Genomic DNA, 21,863 nt, shown 5'->3' on the forward strand with positions numbered 1-21,863 from the left:
ACTAACTTCCTCTCTAACCCCCAGTTTTACCAGATTGTGAGGAGTGGCCTAATACATAGCACCCTTAGCTCCCCCTGAAGGCCAGACTGTGAAGTGAATTGGTGTCTGTGATACCTGGTGAGGTGAACTCCTTCAGTGCCATCAGACGTACCATAGCCCCCCTTAGCGGCGGAGCATCAGTACTGCAACGACCAGGACTCTGGGGTGCTGCATAGGTCATACTGCCATCATATGAGTAAATGACTCTTGCTAAGCTGAACTGTAGTATTGAGCTGGGTTGTGGTAATTTAGTGAGAAACAGTGAATACAGAGGACAAGTGAAGAGAGTAAAGAGAGTAAAGAGAGAGGAAGGAATTGAAACTGCGTGGAAAATGCTCCAAATTGTGAAGGAAATTTTCATAAGGTTCTGTACCCACTCCTGTATATATTCCCTACCAAGTACCCTTTCAGTGAAAAAATTTTTTAAAAATATTTTTAAATGGTGGTCTCCCTCACTGAACTGTAAAACATCTGGTCCTGGTAAACCGGCATCATTGGTTACATGCGGCTTGCATGGGCGTAGCATCCTCACAGCACAAGCCATGCATCCAGTCAGGACTCTCACTTTCATGTAACTTGCCAGGGAATATGAGAAGAGTACCTCACCGATGGCTACGGCTCCACACCACGTTATACTTGGTGTAGTCGACAGAACCGTGTCTTGCAGCTAAAAGGGCAGAATGATGCAGGGCAGACTTGAGTTGCGTGAAGGATAAAGACCGATAAGCAGTCTAAGATAGCACTGAACATGGACTCTGTAATGGTGGTTAGTGGCACAGAACAACAAGAAGGTCCCACCTATCATGAGCGTAGAAGGAACAAAAGAGCACAATGAGGTATCCAGCCCTCCAGAGCTTACGCCTACTGGAGGGAGTGATGGAACTGGAAATCCCGGCCACTGCAAGAAAATGAAGTGGAAGGAAAAGACCCGCCCAAGAAGGTGTGACTCAAGAAAATGGTCAGAAGAAATAGAGAAACAAGGTGGTGAGCCAAAGAGAAGCCCATCCAGCGAAAGATGGAGCTGTGATGTAGGACGCCAAGCGGCAAGAGAGACGGCGCCATTGGTCTGCTGCAGGTTGATGAGAATGTGCTACTGCATGGTGACAGAGTCGAGAGTTATGAGAGCGAGATAAGGCCTGATGTTAAGTGTGAGACACTGAAGGCAGGCGAAGCACATGAGGAGAGAGACTGGGAATGGAGCTGTAACTGAGCTCTTCCCAGGATAAAGCGCAAAAGAAACCAGACATCGGAGCCCATGGTTTCATGTGTAATAAGGGCCCAGCAGCTAGAACCAGGGGGCAGGAGATTGCAAGTCTCCTGCCTCATCTAAAGGTACCTTCACACGAAACGACATCGCTAGCGATCCGTGACGTTGCAGCGTCCTGGCTAGCGATATCGTTTCGTTTGACACGCAGCAGCTATCAGGATCCTGCTGTGATGTCGCTGGTCGCTGAATAAAGTCCAGAACTTTATTTGGTCGTCCGATCGCTGTGTATCGTTGTGTTTGAAAGCAAAAGCAACGATACCAGCGATGTTTTACACTGGTAACCAGGGTAAACATCGGGTTACCAAGCGCAGGGCCGCGCTTAGTAACCCGATGTTTACCCTGGTTACCAGCGTAAAAGTAAAAAAAAAAAAAACAGTACATGCTCACCTGCTCGTCCTCCAGCGTCTGCTTCCTGACACTTACTGAGCTCCGGCCCTAAAGTGAAAGTGAAAGCACAGCGGTGACGTCACCGCTGTGCTGTTAGGGCCGGAGCTCAGTCAGTGTCAGGAAGCAGACGCTGGAGGACGCGCAGGTGAGCATGTACTGTTTGTTTTTTTTACTTTTACGCTGGTAACCAGGGTAAACATCGGGTTACTAAGCACGGCCCTGCGCTTAGCAACCCGATGTTTACCCTGGTTACCCGGGGACCTCGGCATCGTTGGTCGCTGGAGAGCGGTCTGTGTGACAGCTCTCCAGCGATCAAACAGCGACGCTGCAGCGATCGGCATCGTTGTCGCTATCGCTGCAGCGTCGCTTCGTGTGAAGGTACCTTAATACCTGGATGCACCACAGCAAGTCAGGAGCCTGGGGCTGCCAGTGAGAAGACAGTGCCCATGAAAGGCTCATGCTGTTAACCATACGAGTTAGGAGTAACAGACACTGAGAGGAACTTGTGTAAAGCTTCAGGCAGCAAGGGACAGAGAATTCAGTGCAGAAGGAAGGCCTCCGAACCCATCTGGCTAAGTGGATCCCAAGTTACTCCCAGGTTGCCCGGACCCCATCTACACCTGTAACCTGTGCCCCGGACTGCACCTGAAATTCACCAGTAAAAGGTAAGGAGACTGCGGTCAGCTGCGAGAGTTGATGAGCCTCATGAGAGAAGGGCTGAAACACGATTTAATGGAGGGAGCGATCGCTTCCCTAATCGACGAACGCTAGTGCCGAGCGAGAAGGTGTCATCCCGTGAGTCACCAGTTACTGTCTCGGGCTATGTCGGGGACAGAAGAGTTAGGCGCTTGTGACCTGAAGGCGAGGGAATGCCAGGTGACCTGGCGCAGCAGGTCACCGAGTTCCTTGTTGATGGATCAGAGAATGGATCTAGGAGAAAAACCTGGATCTGAGCGAGGTCAAAGGAAGACCGGTGAGGAGAAAGAAAATAGGATTAGAAGCTGGAAGAGACCACGTTGTGATTGTTTCACCCGATAGCCAGAACAGTTCAAGGTTCCTGACGGTCATGGTCCAGCTGGTGTAGGACCTAGATATATCTGGAACTCCCCCACCTTATTAGCCATGAATAATTGAAGTTGTTAATCCCCCTTGTGGATTGAGAGACATTGCAGTCACTGGAGGGTTCTACACCCTCAGTCGAGGACTGAGTCTGAATCCTGGTGGATGTTGTCCCTAAGGGACTAGGTGTGTACCTGTCTCATGGACAGGAGTGGAGTTGAAGGACTGTCCCCGTCCTACGAACTGATGGGGACAATGGACTGTACCCATGGTAAAAAGGGCTACCCTTAAAGGGAAGGACTGACTATGTTGTTGGCTTGGGGGCCCTTGTTCAGAGGGGGCCAAATTAACCCGAAGGACCTTTGCCGGGTTAGAAGAACAGTAAAAAGGACTCGGATTGTCGTAGTTCCAGGGTCCTAACTGAGAGGACCGGCTCTGTGTTTCTCAAGCAAAAGAATGAGACTTTATCTGGTTCGAGCTAAGTAATGTGCAGTAGAGTGGTTTGGTATCTTTTACTGCATCTGGTGATATAAGTTATGTTTCTTTTACACTTACCGTGTTATTTGCGGCCCGTTAGCCTTTTTTGAGAGCCGTATTGCTGCAATTTTCACGGTCTGCCACAATAACGGACCTCAAAAAACTTGCGGATCACCGTTTTTCAGATTTCCAATACTATGACAAAAGTATGTGAAAAAAAGGCGTTCCGCAAAAATGGTAGTTACGGTGCACCGCAAAAACAAACTTCCGTTGTCTTTGCGGCCCCATTGATTTTCAATGGTGGCCGTGTCTGTAATCCGTGAAAAATATCGAGCAGGCTTGATATTTTTTCAAGGCTGTAAATATGACCCTCATGGCCGTACGGCGCTCTGTGGAATTATTGCAGCCCGTTTTTGCCGCCCCATAGAAATCTACTGGGGCTGCAAAAACTGGACGCAAAACCACGGCAAGTGTAAAAGAAGCCTTACACTGACGAGCAAAAGGATTAAACTGTTTTGAACTTTTGACTTTCAGGCTCCATATCTTGCCATCCCCTACTGTTTCGAATATGAGACACCATCATTTTAAAGGCAGTCCTCTTGGCTATCTTATACATAAATTTGACTTGCAACTGTTTAGTATATGATTAGTTATGCAGATTCTTGTCATGTCACTGCATTGTTACTGTTTTACACCTGGTGGTGGAAAAATTATTTTCTTCCTGTATACTACAAAATGCAAACTGTTCTCACATTCGCTAATAGCTCATTTTGTTATTAGTTTGATTCCCAATCAAAAGGTTATTGGTTTGAATCAAGTTATGAAGAAAATTTCCCAAGAAAAGAGAAAGCATCATTCATCTCATCAATAGCAGTCTTAGGCAAGAAAATTGCCAAACTGAATCATTTAAGTGCCATGACAGTTGGAAGAATACGAAATTAAGTCCGTCCATCCATTCAAAAGCTGAGAGGTGGACATCCAGGCAAAATATTTGAGTCAACAAGTTGTCTCATAACAAGGTCTTTCATTTCTGGCACAACAAATTAGGCAGTGGAGGTGGCTCGTATGCTTCATAAGCGTGAGATCACAGATGTCTATACAAGCACTATGTGATGCATGTTACACAAGTCTGTAATGGTGGCCAGAAAAAAGTGAAGAAGCCTTGACTTCAATATTGTTATAAGAAGCGTTGGCTTGAGTTTGTAAAAAAGTACAAAAATTGAACAGTAGAAGATTGGAAACAGGTGATTTGGAGTGATGAGACGAAAGTCAATAGACTCTGATGGGTGCAAATTAATCTGGCTGAAACAAGGGAGCTACAGGTGAGTATCCTACAAGACGAGTTTCTTCGTACACTCAAGTACTGTGGATATGAAAATGACATTGAGGATTGCTGAAGAAATGGTTCAATGACAATGATATAAAGGTGTGGGATTGGCCTACACAGTCCCCAACCTCAATCTAATTGAACACTTTTTTCCTTTCTGGTCATTGGGGGTTAATGCAGTTTTCTCCCCCGGTGGCCGCTGGTGTTATTGCATTGCTGCTGGGTCAGCTGATGTTTGTGACCACTCCCACCATCCTCTATAAGGTCACCTGGTGCATCAGCTGACTGTTGGTTATACAGGTCCTTTCAGGAGACCAACCTTGCAGTAGCAGCTCCCTGGTGTCAGCCAAGTCTGGTGTTTGGAGCGCAGTTGCTGTACTATCTGTGTTGTGGAGTCTGCAGCGGCGTGCACAAGCTAAGTTCTGAGTTTTTGTTACTTTGTAGTTTGTGCATTCACCTTTTGGTATCGTGTTCCCCTCACTCTCATATTGTTTATTTGCTTTGTGGTGCTGTTTACACTGTTCGCCTCCTGGGGTGGGGGTTGGGGGTTTAGTTCAGGATTTAGCAGGAGACAGGGACAGGTCGGTGACTTGGGCCTCCCTACCTTCAAGGGTACCCCCAAGTTAAGGAAAGACAGGGCTTCCCCTAGCCTGAGGGGCAGTTCAGGGGCCCAGATTCCTCATCTCCTGTCTTCCTATTTCTGCCCCGTGACAGCTGTACACATATCTAAGTGAGTATACTTTGGGAACGTGTAGAAAAGACCTGGGAACAGATTTTTGTCGAGACATGCTTCAATCTGATCGAGAGCATGCCCAGAAGGATTCAGACAGTATTGAAAGGTGGATTTACAAAATACTAACAAAATAATAAAAATACGAAATTTTAGGAGCAAAATAGAAACAATGCAGTGACATGACAAGAATCTGCATAACTAATCATATGCTAAATAGTTGCAAGTCAAATTTATGTAGATATAGCCAAGATGATTGTCTACAAAATTATTGTAATCTCACATTCGAAGCAGTAGTGGATGGTGAGATATGGAGCCTGAAAGTCAAAAGTTCAAAACATTGTTACCCTTTTGCTCGTCACTGTATTTGTCAAAAACATTTAAAAGTTTATGAAAGGCTTATAAATGTACTTCACTAACCATAGAAACCATAGAAAAGCACATGAAAGACTGCCAGACTATAAGAAATAAGATTCTCTGGTCTGATGAGATGAAGATAGACCTTTTTTGTGATAATTCTAAGCGGTATGTGTGGAGAAAACCAGGCTCTGCTCATCACCTACCCAATACAATCCCAACAGTGAAACACGGTGGTGGAACCATCATGCTATGGGGGAGTTTTCCAGCTGCAGGGACAGGACAACTGGTTGTCATTAACGGAAACATGTCAAGTACAGAGATATCATGGATGAAAACCTCTTCCAGAGTGCTCTGGACCTCAGACTTGGCCGAAGGTTCACCTTCCAATAAGACAGTGGAGTGGCTTCAGAACAACTCTGTGACCATTCTTGATTGGCCCAGCCAGAGCCCTGATCTAAACCCAATTGAGCATCTCTGGAGAGACCTGGAAATGGCTGTCCACCAATGTTCACCATACAACCTGACGGAACTGGAGAGGATCTGCAAGGAAAAATGGCAGAGGATCCCCAAATCCAGGTGTGAAAAACTTGTTGCATCATTCTCAAGAAGACTCATGGCTGTACTAGCTCAAAATGTTGCTTCTACTCAATACTGAACAAAGGGTCTAAATCCTTATAACCATGTGATATTTCAGTTTTTCTTTTTAAATAAATTTGCAAAAATTACTACATTTCTGGCTTTTTTTTTCAGTCAAGAGTGCAGAGTATACATTAATGAGAAAAAATGAACTTTTTTGAATTTACCAAATGGTTGCAATGAAACAAATATTGAAAAATTTAACCCCTTCCCGACCTTTCACGCCACGTAGGCGTCATGAAGGTCGGTGCCAATCCGACCTGTGACGCCTATGTGGCGTCATGGAAAGATCGCGTCCCTGCAGATCGGGTGAAAGGGTTAACTCCATTTTCACCCGATCTGCAGAGACAGGGGGAGTGGTACTTCAGCCCAGGGGGGGTGGCTTCACCCCCCCGTGGCTACGATCGCTCTGATTGGCTGTTGAAAGTGAAACAGCCAATCAGAGCGATTTGTAATATTTCACCTATGAAAATGGTGAAATATTACAATCCAGCCATGGCCGATGCTGCAATAGCATCTGCCATGGCTGGAGACCCCGATCTGCCCCCACCGCCACCGATCGTCCCCCCAGTCGTCCTTTCTGCCCCGATCTCCTGTCCGCTCCCCTCCTTCCTCCTGTCCGCTCCCCCGGTCCTCTTGTCCGCTCCCCCGGTCCTCCGATCCCCCCCCCCGTGTTCCGATCCCACCCCCCCATACTTACCTAGCTTCGATGTCCCTCCCGGTGTCCGACCGTCTTCTCCATGGGCGCCGCCATCTTGGAAAATGGCGGGCGCATGCGCAGTGCGCCCGCCGAATCTGCCAGCCGGCAGATTCATTACAAGTACATTTTGATCGCTGTGGTAGGTTCTATCGCAGCGATCAAAATAAAAAAATAATAAATAAACCCCCCCCTTTATCACCCCCATAGGTAGGGACAATAATAAAATAAAGAAAATATTTTTTTTTTCTTTTTCCACTAGGGTTAGGGTTAGAACTAGGGTTAGAACTAGGGGTAGGGTTAGGGTTAGGGGTCGGGTTAGGGTTACGGGTAGGGTTAGGGGTAGGGTTATGGCATGTGCACACAGTGCGGATTTGGCTGCGGATCCGCAGCGGATTGGCAGCGGATCCGCAGCGGATTGGCCGCTGATCCGCAGCGGATTGGCCGCGGATCCGCAGCGGATTGGCAGCGGATCCGCAGCGGATTGGCCGCGGATCCGCAGCGGATTGGCCGCGGATCCGCAGCGGATTGGCCGCGGATCCGCAGCGGATTGGCCGCGGATCCGCAGCGGATTGGTCGCGGATCCGCAGCGGATTGGCCGCGGATCCGCAGCGGATTGGCTGCTGCGAATTCGAAGCAGTTTTCCATCAGGTTTACAGTACCATGTACACCTATGGAAAACCAAATCCGCTGTGCCCATGGTGCGGAAAATTCCGTGCAGAAACGCTGCGTTGTATTTTCCGCAGCATGTCAATTCTTTGTGCGGATTCCGCAGCGTTTTACACCTGTTCCTCAATAGGAATCCGCAGGTGAAATCCGCACAAAAAAACACTGGAAATCTGCTGTAAATCCGCAGGTAAAACGCAGTGCCTTTTACCTGCAGATTTTTCAAAAATCGTGCGGAAAAATCTCACACGAATCCGCAACGTGGGCACATAGCCTTAGGGTTAGGGTTGGAATTAGGGCTAGGGTTTGAAATAGGGTTAAGATTAGGCTTGTGGTTAGGGTTACGGATAGGGTTAGGGGTGTGTTGGGGTTACAGTTGTGGTTAGGGTTGGGATTAGGGTTACGGTTGGGATTAGGGTTAGGATTAGGGTTAGGGTTGGAATTAGGGTTACGGGTGTGTTGCGGTTAGGGTTGTGGTTAGGGGTGTGTTGGGGTTAGGGTTGTGATTAGGGTTATGGCTACAGTTGGGATTAGGATTAGGGGTGTGTTGGGGTTAGTGTTGAAGTTAGAATTGAGGGGTTTCCACTGTTTAGGCACATCAGGGGTCTCCAAACGCAACATGGCGCCACCATTGATTCCAGCCAATCTTGCGTTCAAAAAGTCAAATGGTGCTCCCTCCCTTCCAAGCCCCGACGTGCGCCCAAACAGTGGTTTACCCCCACATTTGGGGTACCAGCGTACTCAGGACAAACTGGGCAACAACTGTTGGGGTCCAATTTCTCCTGTTACCCTTGCAAAAATAAAAAATTACTTGCTAAAACATAATTTTTGAGGAAAGAACAATTATTTTTTATTTTCACGGCTCTGCGTTATAAACTTCTGTGAAGCACTTGGGGGTTGAAAGTGCTCACCACACATCTAGATAAGTTCCTCCGGGGGTCTAGTTTCCAAAATGGGGTCACTTGTGGGGTGTTTCTACTGTTTAGGCACATCAGGGGCTCTGCAAATGCAATGTGACGCCCGCAGACCATTCCATCAAAGTCTGCATTTCAAATGTCACTACTTCCCTTCCGAGCCCTGACGTGTGCCCAAACAGTGGTTTACCCCCACATATGGGGTATCAGCATACTCACAACAAACTGGGCAACAAATATTGGGGTCCAATTTCTCCTGTTACCCTTGTGAAAATAAAAAATTGCTTGCTAAAACATCTTTTTTGAGGAAAGAAAAATTATTTTGTATTTTCACGGCTCTGCGTTGTAAACTTCTGTGAAGCACTTGGGGGTTGAACGTGCTCACCACACATCTAGATAAGTTCCTTGGGGGGTCTAGTTTCCAAAATGGGGTCACTTGTGGGGGGTTTCTACTGTTTAGGCATATCAGGGGCTCTGCAAACGTAACATGATGCCCGCAGACCATTCCATCAAAGTCTGCATTCCAAAACGTCACTACTTCCCTTCCGAGCCCCGGCATGTGCCCAAACAGTGGTTTACCCCCACATATGGGGTATCAGCATACTCAGGAGAAACGGGACAACAACTTTTGGGGTCCAATTTCTCCTGTTACTCTTGCAAAAATAAAAAATTCTGGGCTAAAAAAATATTTTTGAGGAAAGGAAACACATTTATTATTTTCACGGCTCTGCGTTATAAACTTCTGTGAAGCACTTGGGGGTTCAAAGTGCTCACCACACATCTAGATAAGTTCCCTTGGGGGTCTAGTTTCCAAAATGGAGTCACTCGTGGGGAGTTCCTACTGTTTAGGCACATCAAGGGCTCTGCAAACGCAACCTGATGCCCGCAGAGCATTCCATCAAAGTCTGCATTTCAAAACGTCACTACTTCCCTTCCGAACCCCCGACGTGTGCCAAAACAGTGGTTTACCCCCACATATGGGGTATCAGCGTACTCAGGAGAAACTGGACAACAACGTTTGGGGTCCAATTTCTCCTGTTACCCTTGGGAAAATAAAAAATTGTGGGCTAAAAAATCATTTTTGAGAAAAGAAAAATTATTTTTTATTTTCATGGCTCTGCGTTATAAACTTCTGTGAAGCACTTGGGGGTTCAAAGTGCTCACCACACATCTAGATTAGTTCCTTGGGAGGTCTAGTTTCCAAAATGGGGTCACTTGTGCGGGAGCTCCAATGTTTAGGCACACAGGGGCTCTCCAAACGCGACATGGTGTCCGCTAATGATTGGAGCTAATTTTCCATTCAAAAAGCCAAATGGCGTGCCTTCCCTTCCGAGCCCTGCCGTGCGCCCAAACAGTGGTTTACCCCCACATATGGGGTATCATCGTACTCAGGACAAACTGGACAACAATATTTGGGGTCCAATTTCTCCTATTACCCCTGAGAAAATAAAAAATTCTGGGCTAAAAATCATTTTTGAGGAAAGAAAATTTTTTTTTTATTTTCACGGCTCTGCGTTATAAACTTCTGTGAAGCACCTGGGGGTTATAAGTGCTCACTATGCATCTAGATAAGTTCCTTGGGGGGTCTAGTTTTCAAAATGGGGTCACTTGTAGGGGAGCTCCAATGTTTAGGCACACAGGGGCTCTCCAAACGCGACATGGTGTCCGCTAACGATTGGAGCTAATTTTCCATTCAAAAAGTCAAATGGCACGCCTCCCCTTCCGAGCCTTGCCGTGCACCCAAACAGTGGTTTACCCCCACATATGAGGTATCAGCGTACTCAGGAGAAATTGCCCAACAAATTTTAGGATCCATTTTATCCTGTTGCCCATGTGAAAATGAAAGAATTGAGGCTAAAAGAAATTTTGTGTGAAAAAAAAGTACTTTTTCATTTTTGCGGATCAATTTGTGAAGCACCTGGGGGTTTAAAGTGCTCACTATGCCTCTAGATGAGTTCCTTGGGGGGTCTAGTTTCCAAAATGGGGTAACTTGTGGAGGAGCTCCAATGTTTAGGCACACAGGGGCTTTCCAAACGCGTCATGGTGTCCGCTAACGATGGAGATAATTTTTCATTCATAAAATGAAATGGCGCTCCTTCCCTTCCGAGCCTTACCATGTGCCCAAACAGTGGTTTACCCCCACATGTGAGGTATTGGTGTACTCAGGAGAAATTGCCCAACAAAATTTAGGATCCATTTTATCCTGTTGCCCATGTGAAAATGAAAAAATTGAGGCTAAAATAATTTTTTTGTGAAAAAAAAGTACTTTTTCATTTTTACGGATCAATTTGTGAAGCACTTGGGGGTTTAAAGTGCTCACTATGCTTCTAGATAAGTTCCTTGGGGGGTCTAGTTTCCAAAATGGGGTCACTTGTGGGGGAGCTCCAATGTTTAGGCACACGGGGGCTCTCCAAACGCGACATGGTGTCCGCTAAAGATTGGAGCCAATTTTTCATTCAAAAAGTCAAATGGCGCTCCTTCCCTTCCGAGCCCTGCCGTGCGCCCAAACAGTGGTTTACCCCCACATATGAGGTATCAGCGTACTCAGGACAAATTGGACAACAACGTCCGTGGTCCAGTTTCTCCTTTTACCCTTGGGAAAATAAAAAATTACTTGCTAAAACATAATTTTTGAGGAAAGAACAATTATTTTTTATTTTCACGGCTCTGCGTTATAAACTTCTGTGAAGCACTTGGGGGTTGAAAGTGCTCACCACACATCTAGATAAGTTCCTCCGGGGGTCTAGTTTCCAAAATGGGGTCACTTGTGGGGTGTTTCTACTGTTTAGGCACATCAGGGGCTCTGCAAATGCAATGTGACGCCCGCAGACCATTCCATCAAAGTCTGCATTTCAAATGTCACTACTTCCCTTCCGAGCCCTGACGTGTGCCCAAACAGTGGTTTACCCCCACATATGGGGTATCAGCATACTCACAACAAACTGGGCAACAAATATTGGGGTCCAATTTCTCCTGTTACCCTTGTGAAAATAAAAAATTGCTTGCTAAAACATCTTTTTTGAGGAAAGAAAAATTATTTTGTATTTTCACGGCTCTGCGTTGTAAACTTCTGTGAAGCACTTGGGGGTTGAACGTGCTCACCACACATCTAGATAAGTTCCTTGGGGGGTCTAGTTTCCAAAATGGGGTCACTTGTGGGGGGTTTCTACTGTTTAGGCATATCAGGGGCTCTGCAAACGTAACATGATGCCCGCAGACCATTCCATCAAAGTCTGCATTCCAAAACGTCACTACTTCCCTTCCGAGCCCCGGCATGTGCCCAAACAGTGGTTTACCCCCACATATGGGGTATCAGCATACTCAGGAGAAACGGGACAACAACTTTTGGGGTCCAATTTCTCCTGTTACTCTTGCAAAAATAAAAAATTCTGGGCTAAAAAAATATTTTTGAGGAAAGGAAACACATTTATTATTTTCACGGCTCTGCGTTATAAACTTCTGTGAAGCACTTGGGGGTTCAAAGTGCTCACCACACATCTAGATAAGTTCCCTTGGGGGTCTAGTTTCCAAAATGGAGTCACTCGTGGGGAGTTCCTACTGTTTAGGCACATCAGGGGCTCTGCAAACGCAACCTGATGCCCGCAGAGCATTCCATCAAAGTCTGCATTTCAAAACGTCACTACTTCCCTTCCGAACCCCCGACGTGTGCCAAAACAGTGGTTTACCCCCACATATGGGGTATCAGCGTACTAAAATAAAAAATTGTGGGCTAAAAAATGGTGTCCGCTAATGATTGGAGCTAATTTTCCATTCAAAAAGCCAAATGGCGTGCCTTCCCTTCCGAGCCCTGCCGTGCGCCCAAACAGTGGTTTACCCCCACATATGGGGTATCATCGTACTCAGGACAAACTGGACAACAATATTTGGGGTCCAATTTCTCCTATTACCCCTGAGAAAATAAAAAATTCTGGGCTAAAAATCATTTTTGAGGAAAGAAAATTTTTTTTTTTATTTTCACGGCTCTGCGTTATAAACTTCTGTGAAGCACCTGGGGGTTATAAGTGCTCACTATGCATCTAGATAAGTTCCTTGGGGGGTCTAGTTTTCAAAATGGGGTCACTTGTAGGGGAGCTCCAATGTTTAGGCACACAGGGGCTCTCCAAACGCGACATGGTGTCCGCTAACGATTGGAGCTAATTTTCCATTCAAAAAGTCAAATGGCACGCCTCCCCTTCCGAGCCTTGCCGTGCACCCAAACAGTGGTTTACCCCCACATATGAGGTATCAGCGTACTCAGGAGAAATTGCCCAACAAATTTTAGGATCCATTTTATCCTGTTGCCCATGTGAAAATGAAAGAATTGAGGCTAAAAGAAATTTTGTGTGAAAAAAAAGTACTTTTTCATTTTTGCGGATCAATTTGTGAAGCACCTGGGGGTTTAAAGTGCTCACTATGCCTCTAGATGAGTTCCTTGGGGGGTCTAGTTTCCAAAATGGGGTAACTTGTGGAGGAGCTCCAATGTTTAGGCACACAGGGGCTTTCCAAACGCGTCATGGTGTCCGCTAACGATGGAGATAATTTTTCATTCATAAAATGAAATGGCGCTCCTTCCCTTCCGAGCCTTACCATGTGCCCAAACAGTGGTTTACCCCCACATGTGAGGTATTGGTGTACTCAGGAGAAATTGCCCAACAAAATTTAGGATCCAATTTATCCTGTTGCCCATGTGAAAATGAAAAAATTGAGGCTAAAATAATTTTTTTGTGAAAAAAAAGTACTTTTTCATTTTTACGGATCAATTTGTGAAGCACTTGGGGGTTTAAAGTGCTCACTATGCTTCTAGATAAGTTCCTTGGGGGTTCTAGTTTCCAAAATGGGGTCACTTGTGGGGGAGCTCCAATGTTTAGGCACACGGGGGCTCTCCAAACGCGACATGGTGTCCGCTAAAGATTGGAGCCAATTTTTCATTCAAAAAGTCAAATGGCGCTCCTTCCCTTCCGAGCCCTGCCGTGCGCCCAAACAGTGGTTTACCCCCACATATGAGGTATCAGCGTACTCAGGACAAATTGGACAACAACGTCCGTGGTCCAGTTTCTCCTTTTACCCTTGGGAAAATAAAAAAATTGTTGCTAAAAGATCATTTTTGTGACTAAAAAGTTAAATGTTCATTTTTTACTTCCATGTTGCTTCTGCTGCTGTGAAACACCTGAAGGGTTAATAAACTTCTTGAATGTGGTTTTGAGCACCTTGAGGGGTGCAGTTTTTAGAATGGTGTCACTTTTGGGTATTTTCAGCCATATAGAACCCTCAAAATGACTTCAAATGTGAGGTGGTCCCTAAAAAAAATGGTTTTGTAAATTTTGTTGTAAAAATGAGAAATCACTGGTCAAATTTTAACCCTTATAACTTCCTAGCAAAAAAAAAAATTGTTTCCACTAACATGAAGCCCAATATGTCACGAAAAAACAATCTCAGAATCACTAGGATCCGTTGAAGCGTTCCTGAGTTATTACCTCATAATAAAGGGACACTGGTCAGAATTGCAAAAAGCGGCAAGGTCATTAAGGCCAAAATAGGCTGGGTCATGAAGGGGTTAAAGGGTTATGAATACTTTCCATACCCACTATATGCGATGACCCACAAATAGGGAGGGAGCTTATTCAGTCAATAACAGTGAAGTAATGAACCGCTATAAGACAGAAGAGAAGGATCCCATATCTTCTAACAATCCATAATGATATGCAGAATTATGCCTCTAATAATCTTCATATGGTCCTGGCTGAAGAGGTCAGTGTGAGTACATTAGAAACTGTAAACATCCTCAGCAGAATAAAGAAAAACGGCACCGGATGGATCAGAAAGGGAATCTAGAATCCTGGAACAAGTCTCTTGGGTGATAGACATCACCCCCACCAGACAGTAATTCCATCTGTCCAATCGAGGCTTTGGTCTGTATGGACTTTCTCTCTGGGACTCAGTCTTCACCTTATGAACTTCCTCTCTCTCTGACTCAGTCTTCACCTTGCATCACCTGGGAGGCTATTCATTTGATAAAGATTTATCCCTCAACCTCTTTTGGCATCTAATCACCCCATTTAGTGGTATATACAGCAACTTACCCAATCAACTCTCACAGTGCAAAGCTTAGTGGCCACACATTTCTAAATTCCTTCATGGTCCCCTGACCATAGGTTATAAAAGTCACAAGTGCTATATTTCTGTGAGCTTGACCCACAAACCCAAGTCAAATGCCACTACCCTCTATGACAGAACAGCAGTGGAGGATCCAACCGTGCTATGTGTGCGCTTTCTCTTCTTGGTATGCCGCTGAGAACCATTAGCACCATTTTGAATACACTAAAGCCATGGTCTTTCCTTTGTATGCAAATATGATGAAGCGAGCCATATCTCCTGCTCCTGAATATCATCTTATAGCAGATAAGTCATTTTTGGATTGCGTCTAGAAGAGGTTAAATAAAACACAGTTGTGTCATTTTGTACGCCCACACAGAGCTGCAGTGGCACAGACATTATAAGCAGGAAAACCATATTACGGTCATTAAAGCTCTACCCACGCCATGCCATCCAGGTCCTTAATGCACAGGCAGAAAGTATTGAGAAGATGGTAGTGCATAGAGGGAAGAACCTCCCCAAAGTGTGCAAACCTCAGAGCGCATCTGTACACCGGACATGAAGTCAACCTGCTCAAAGTAAATTCTTAGTTGTATAGTCTGTGAATTGCATGCAACGGACAGTGCCTTGTGTTTTTGTAAAAAAACAAAAAGGTTCAATGCATGCATTATGTGTATGTAAGAATGTGGAAGCTGCTATGTACTGGAAGAATACGTAGATTTATAGGCACTCTTGTACAAATTTAAAGTACCGTAATATTCCACCTTCAGCAGGAAATAAATCATAGTTATTGTAGCATAAAAAAGCTGAGTTCTAAAATATCCTATGCATCCATTTGACATTTTCATGTTCTTTGCCTGTATTTGTTGAATGGGAATTGGTAAGACGGTAAAAATATATCTTTATGTGATGGTCATACAGTTACAAGGTTATAATGAGCCAAGCCTCTCTGTGACCATTCAGTTCATCATTAGAATAGTTCCTATTCAACAACTACAGAGACCTTAAAAGTGGTGTGGAATTGGTATACAATGTATTAGAGATTTGTATGGAAGGCATGTATTCCAGTGGATGGGATGTAAGGACTTTGAAAGTATTGACATGCTTCACTATAGACAATGAGCAACGGGAACAAAGGGCAACAGAAGTTGCCCTTCCTTCCTTCCTTCCTTCCTTCCACTTCCAATATATCTCCTCCTGTTATTCCATATAACTTCCCCTATATCTCCTCCTATTACTCTATACAGCTCTGAAAAAAATTTAGAGACCACTACATCAAAACTCTGTCATGGGCAGCCCAATCTCCAGACCTGAACCCCATTGAAAACCTGTGGAATGTAATCAAGAGGATGATGGATAGTCACAAGCCATCAAACAAAGAAGAACCGCTTACATTTTTGCGCCAGAAGCAGTGAGAAATACTGGTGGAAAGCATGCCAAGACGCATGAAAGCTATGATTAAAAATCATGGTTATTCCACAAAATATTGATTTCTGAACCCTTCCTGAGTTAAAACATTAGTATTGTTGTTTCTAAATGATTACGAACTTGTTTTCTTTGCATTATTTGAGGTCGGAAAGCACTGTTTTTTTAAAAAAAATTTTGAACATTTTTCTTTGTTAGAAAAAAAATACAAAATTTATAGCTTGGAACTTCAGAGACATGTTGTCAGAGGTTTATAGACTAAAATAACAATTTACATTTTACTTAAAAATATACCTTTTAATTTTTTCCAGAGCTGTATAACCTCCCCTATATAGTTACATAGTTACATAGTTATTAAGGTTGAAGGAAGACTTTAAGTCCATCTAGTTCAACCCATAGCCTAACCTAACATGCCCTAACATGATCCAGAGGAAGGCAAAAAAAAACCATGTGGCAAAGAGTAAGCTCCACCTTGGGGGAAAAAAATTCCTTCCCGACTCCACATACGGCAATCAGACTAGTTCCCTGGATCAACGCCCTATCAAGTAATCTAGTGTATATACCCTGTAACATTATGCTTTTCCAGAAAGGTATTTAGTCCACTCTTAAATTTAAGTAATGAATCACTCATTACAACATCATACGGCAGAGAGTTCCATAGTATCACTGCTCTTACAGTAAAGAATCCGCGTCTGTTATTATCCTAAAACCTTCTTTCCTCCAGACGTAGAGGATGCCCCCTTGTCCCTGTCACTGGTCTATGATTAAAAAGATCATCAGAAAGGTCTTTGCACTGTCCCCTCATATATTTATACATTAACATAAGATCACCCCTTAGCCTTCGTTTTTCCAAACTAAATAGCCCCAATTGTAATAACCTATCTTGGTATTGCAGACCCCCCCAGTCCTCTAATAACCTTGGTCGCTCTTCTCTGCACCCGCTCCAGTTCAGCTATGTCTTTCTTATACACCGGAGACCAGAACTGTGCACAGTATTCTAAATGTGGTCGCACTAGTGACTTGTATAGAGGTAAAATTATGTTCTCCTCATGAGCATCTATGCCTCTTTTAATGCATCCCATTATTTTGTAGCAGCTGCCTGACACTGGCCACTGAATATGAGTTTGTCATCCACCCATACACCCAGGTCTTTTTCATTGATGGTTTTGCCCTGAGTTTTAGAATTAAGCACATAGTTATACATCTTATTACTTCTACCCAAGTGCATGACCTTACATTTATCACCATTAAAGCTCATTTGCCATTTATCAGCCCAAGCTTCTAGTTTACATAAATCATCCTGTAATATAAAATTGTCCTCCCCTGTATTGATTACCCTGCAGAGTTTAGTGTCATCTGCAAATATTTAAATTCTACTCTGAATGCCCCCTACAAGGTCATTAATAAATATGTTAAAAAGAAGAGGGCCCAATACTGACCCCTGTGGTACCCCACTGCTAACCGCGACCCACTCCTCCTATTACTCGATATAACCTCCCTATATCTCCTCTTATTACTCCATATAACCTCCCTATATCTCCTCTTATTACTCCATATAACCTCCTTATATCTCCTCCTATTACTCCATATAACCTGCCTATATCTCCTCCTATTACTCATATAACCTCCCCTATATCTCCTCCTATTACTCCATATTACCTCCCTATATCTCAAGAAAAAAGGAATGTAGTCAGCTTACCGGTCTTAGACGAAATCCCCAGACCTGCCAACGCCCAGCACGGTTCGGGGTGAGCGCCCACAGCAAATGAAGACAAAAAGGGAAATGATCCATCTCAGATCATGAGTAAGACTTCATAGTTGAAACGCGTTGATCCCCCTCACTGGTGTGCCAGGTGTTTGCTATGTAAAGATTTTTCTTGTTGAAGAACTATTTATCGCTTTAGTTGTCTAATAAAGTCTCACAAAGTCTGAACTGCCTCCACCTCCAGCTGGATCATTTCCCTTTTTGTCTCCCTATATCTCCTCCTATTACTCCATATAAGCTCCCTATATCTCCTCCTATTACTCCATACAGTCATGGCCAAAAGTATTGACACCCCTGCAATTCTGTCAGATAATACTCATTTTCTTCCTGAAAATGATTGCAAACACAAATTATTTGGTATTATTATCTTCATTTAATTTGTCTTAAATGAAAAAAACACAAAAAGAATTGTCCTAAAGCCAAATTGGATATAATTCCACACCAAACATAAAAATCATGTGATGCTTCTCTAATTTGTGTAATTAACAGCACCTGTAACTTACCTGTGGCACCTAACAGGTGTTGGCAATAACTAAATCACACTTGCAGCCAGTTGACATGGATTAAAGTTGACTCAACCTCTGTCCTGTGTCCTTGTGTGTACCACATTGAGCATGGAGAAAAGAAAGAAGACCAAAGAACGGTCTGAGGACTTGAGAAACCAAATTGTGAGGAAGCATGAGCAATCTCAAGGCTACAAGTCCATCTCCAAAGACCTGAATGTTCCTGTGTCTACCGTGCGCAGTGTCATCAAGAAGTTTAAAGCCCATGGCACTGTGGCTAACCTCCCTAGATGTGGACGGAAAAGAAAATTGACAAGAGATTTCAACGCAAGATTGTGCGCATGTTGGATAAAGAACCTCGACTAACATCCAAACAAGTTCAAGCTGCCCTGCAGTCCGAGGGTACAACAGTGTCAACAAGTACTATCCGTCGGCGTCTGAATGAAAAGGGACTGTATGGTAGGAGACCCAGGAAGACCCCACTTCTTACCCCGAGACATAAAAAAGCCAGGCTGGAGTTTGCCAAAACTTACCTGAAAAAGCCTAAAACATTTTGGAAGAATGTTCTCTGGTCAGATGAGACAAAAGTAAAGCTTTTTGGGCAAAGGCATCAACATAGAGTTTACAGGAGAAAAAAAGAGGCATTCAAAGAAAAGAACACGGTCCCTACAGTCAAACATGGCGGAGGTTCCCTGATGTTTTGGGCTTGCTTTGCTGCCTCTGGCACTGGACAGCTTAGTTACATAGTTATTAAGGTTGAAGGAAGACTTTAAGTCCATCTAGTTCAACCCATAGCCTAGCTTGACCGTGTGCATGGCATTATGAAGTCTGAAGACTACCAACAAATTTTGCAGCATAATGTAGGGCCCAGTGTGAGAAAGCTGGGTCTCCCTCAGAGGTCATGGGTCTTCCAGCAGGACAATGACCCAAAACACACTTCAAAAAGCACTAGAAAATGGTTTGAGAGAAAGCACTGGAGACTTCTAAGGTGGCCAGCAATGAGTCCAGACCTGAATCCCATAGAACACCTGTGGAGAGATCTAAAAATGGCAGTTTGGAGAAGGCACCCTTCAAATATCAGGGACCTGGAGCAGTTTGCCAAAGAAGAATGGTCTAAAATTCCAGCAGAGCATTGTAAGAAACTCATTGATGGTTATCGGAAGCGGTTGGTCGCAGTTATTTTGGCTAAAGGTTGTGCAACCAAGTATTAGGCTGAGGGTGCCAATACTTTTGTCTGGCCCATTGTTAGAGTTTTGTGTGAAATGATCAATGTTTTGCTTTTTGCTTCATTCTCTTTTGTGTTTTTTCATTTAAGACAAATTAAATGAAGATAATAATACCAAATAATTTGTGTTTGCAATCATTTTCAGGAAGAAAATGAGTATTATCTGACAGAATTGCAGGGGTGTCATCAATACTTTTGGCCATGACTGTATAACCTCCTTATATCTCCTCCTATTACTCCATATAACCTCCCTAGATCTCCTCCTATTACTCCATATAACCTCCCTAGATCTCATACTATTACTCCATATAAGCACCCTATATCTCCTCCTATTACTCCATATAACCTCCCTTTATCTCCTCCTATTACTCCATATAACCTCCCTATATCTCCTCCTATTACTCCATATAACCTCCCTTTATCTCCTCCTATTACTCCATATAAGCTCCCTATATCTCCCCCTATTACTCCATATAACCTCCCTATAGCTCCTCCTATTACTCCATATAACCTCCCTATATCTCATACTATTACTCCATATAACCTCCCTATATCTCCTCCTATTACTCCATATTACCTCCCTATTAGTGATGAGAGAATATACTCATTGCTCGGGTTTTCCCGAGCACACTCGGGTGGTCTCCGAGCATTTGTGACTGCTCGGAGATTTAGTTTTCATCGCCGCAGCTGCATGATTTACAGCTACTAGCCAGCCTGAGTACATGTGGGGGTTGCCTGGTTGCTACGGAATCCCCACGTGTAATCGAGCAGGCTAGCAGCCGTAAATCATGCAGCTGCGGCAAGGAAAACTAAATCTCCAAGCAGTCACAAATACTCGGAGACCACCCGAGTGTGCTCGCGAAAACCCGAGCAACGAGTATATTCGCCCATCACTAGTACCTATGTGTCCTCCTATTACTCAATATAACTATCCCTATGTACCTTCTATTACTCCATATAACCTCCCTATATCTCCTCCTATTACGCCATGTAACCTCCCCTATATTTCCTCCTATTACTCCATATAACCTCCCTATATCTCCTCCTATTGCTCCATATAATCTCCCCTATATTTCCTCCTATTACTCCATATAATCTCCCCTATATCTCCTCCTATTACTCCATATAACCTCCCCTATATCTCCCCCTATTACTCCATATAACCTCCCTATATCTCCTCCTATTACTCCATATAACCTCCCTATATCTCCTCCTATTACACCATATAACCTCCCTATATCTCCTCCTATTGCTCAATATAATCTCCCCTATATTTCCTCCTATTACTCCATATAACCTCCCCTATATCTCCTCCTATTACTCCATATAACCTCCCTATATCTCCTCCTATTGCTCCATATAATCTCCCCTATATCTCCTCTTATTACTCCATATAATCTCCCCCATATGTCCTCTTATTACTCCATATAACCTCCCTATATCTCCTCCTATTACCCCATATAATCTTCCTTATATCGCTTTCTTATATTGTTTACAATATGGTATATAATAAAGAATGGAGAAGTGGCCAGCTTCAGCTGACGTGGATGGCATTGGTTAATGTTCTGCACATGACTTATCTATCATGACTCACGTCTTCGTTGTTTTGTAGAGATACATTTCATTCCAATTTTCAGCTATTTTATTATTGTGAGTCACAACGAGAGCGCCCGCCTCTCAGTGCTTGTCACAAGCTCACGTTTGGGGTTTCTGACTCATTGCTGTGATCTACACAAAAGAAAAAAAAAGAACATAAAACACTTGAAAAGAGACAACATACGATGGGGAGACGGACAACCAGGTAGAGTGGCCAGCTTCTCCACCCTTATGCAGTCCAGCATGAGACAGAGGTCAGACTGATGCTGAGAGGTGGCACTACACTGGGAGATGCTCTACTTGGGAGACTTGTATTCAATGTACCGAGGAGGGGGCTTTCTAACAAGAGGTCCAATAAGGATAAAAAGCTTTCAGTGGAGAGGGGTGTCATTACCAGGAGGACCTATTTAGGAACAGTGTTGGAAGGAGGATCAAATACATTGTTTATTAGGATTATTTAGAAGTGGCTAACTGGTGAACCACCAAAAATCTCTGGAACAGGGCACTTTTATACCCATTTGAATGGAGTGTGAATATTCGACTGCTCCTCCATTCATTCTCTAAGGGACTGTTGGAGTGCTGTATTTTGCTGCAATGCATGCAATCTAAAATCATCTGTCCCATGGAACCTTTATCTACCATAATATCCCTTTAATATTTGTAATTCGCAGTTGATATAAAAAGTCTACACACATAA

The 21,863-nt window shown here is 44.0% G+C and overlaps 1 protein-coding gene across 2 annotated transcripts in view; it reads left to right on the plus strand.

The window, feature by feature from the left end:
• The window catches only part of ZNF831 (zinc finger protein 831), a 127,623-nt gene that overhangs the window by 24,461 nt on the left and 81,299 nt on the right, over nt 1-21,863 (plus strand). Inside the window, exon 1 of one of the 2 annotated variants that reach the window (XM_077252824.1) lies at nt 21,326-21,371. The exons of the other annotated variant lie outside the window; for it this stretch is intronic. The gene's annotated coding sequence lies outside the window, so the exon portion shown is untranslated. Of the gene's footprint in view, nt 1-21,325; nt 21,372-21,863 lie in introns of those variants that run through there. 2 annotated transcript variants of the gene reach the window in all.

This window comes from Ranitomeya variabilis, chromosome 4 (genome assembly GCF_051348905.1).
Source record: "Ranitomeya variabilis isolate aRanVar5 chromosome 4, aRanVar5.hap1, whole genome shotgun sequence".
Classification (NCBI taxonomy): Eukaryota; Metazoa; Chordata; class Amphibia; order Anura; family Dendrobatidae; genus Ranitomeya; species Ranitomeya variabilis.